The sequence below is a fragment of the Galeopterus variegatus genome, unplaced genomic scaffold (assembly GCF_000696425.1).
Source record: "Galeopterus variegatus unplaced genomic scaffold, G_variegatus-3.0.2 Scaffold3525, whole genome shotgun sequence".
NCBI classification, from domain to species: Eukaryota; Metazoa; Chordata; class Mammalia; order Dermoptera; family Cynocephalidae; genus Galeopterus; species Galeopterus variegatus.
In genome coordinates, this window is record NW_007729636.1 from 116,802 (window position 1) to 118,379 (window position 1,578).

The following is a 1,578-nucleotide window of genomic DNA, read 5'->3' on the forward strand; positions in this document are numbered from 1 at the left end:
GGACACGGAAAAAAAAAAAAAAAAAAAAAAAAAAAAGAAAAGACTTGGCACAATAAGCAATGTTTCCAATCATCCTGTTATGAAAGAAAAGAGATTCTTATTGAATTTATACAAACAAATATATCACCATAAAATAAAAAGTACAAACAATTTTAAAATCTTGGAAAGATCAAGTAGAGAAAAAAGGAACTGCCTCAATTTTGTACATAAAAGAACATTTTATCAAATTGCTATAAAACAATCAATAGCTTACTTTTTTCTTAAAATCTGGAAAACAAAATTTAAAAAGAATTAGCAATGTTTAAAAAAATATTAACAACAAAAACTAATTGTAATCCTTTATCAGTCCCCTATAATAAAATCTTGTTCTTTTGATGTTATGTTAGCAAGTTTATGAATTCAGTTGTTTGGGTTTTTTTCTTTTGTTTGCTTGTTTGTGTGTTTTCTATTAGAGTTGCGGAGTATTTTCCCAGTCCAATTTAATAAATCTCAAAGTCATCAGCAGAGGTCTGTATTTCAGAGTACCTGTCAGACTCTTTTTATCCTTTCCATGAACCTTCTTGAAAACATAGTACTTTATTTTAAAAATTTTTTTCATTGAAACATAGTTGATAAGACATAGCATTTTAGGACTTGCAAAGAGGGAAAAAAGCATCAAAGTAAAACAATTTTAGGACTGAAGATGGCATGATTAAAGACAAAATTGGCAAGGAAATTTTGTTCTTTCCATGGTCTATAATAACTTTTCATAATAGCTATAATTATAACTGATAACATATTCTAAGATATATCAGAATTTTTGAAATTTTATACAACTTTGGAACACATATTAAGTACACAATTACTGAAAATCAATATCATTAAATGTTTAACTCATGTTTTCCTAAGTAATCCAAAGACCTAATAAAGTCACAGAATCTCTTACTCTCTACCCTCGCCTTTTTTTTTTTTTTTTTGTTTTTTTTTAAAAAGAAAAAAAATTTTTTTTTTTTTTTTTGTTTTTTTTTAAAAAGAAAAAAAATTTTTTTTTTTTTTTTTTGGCAGTTTAGTTAAAAGATGAACAAAATTTTTTTACTATCTTTTATCAATATAGGAAAATTTTGTTTAAAACAGAAAACTGAATTTGCATAAGTATACTATTAATACTGAAACCAATTTTAATAAATCCTTATAAAGAAACCCATTCAATTTCTACCAGTTTTGACAATACAAGGCAAAATTTCTATGAACTTTTTATAATGTCTTAACATTGTTTTCAACTGTATTCATTCGATTTTGTCTATAATATTCGTTTTATTTTTTTAACTTGAAATGATCTCTAAATACCTTCTAAACTAGAAATTATTTTTCCTTTAACAAAAACCACATCTTTCACTTGAGAGAGTTCTCTATTTGCTGTATTTCTGTTTCATTTTTTCTTATTCTTTTTTCTTTTTGCTCCTCTGATTGGATGGTTTCCTGTGTTTTATTTTCAAGGTCACTGATTCATTCCTGCTTGATTAAGTCTGCTTTTGAAGCTTTTTCTTAAAGTTTTTCAATTCAGATTATGTTTACTTTATTTCTAGAATTTCTATTGTT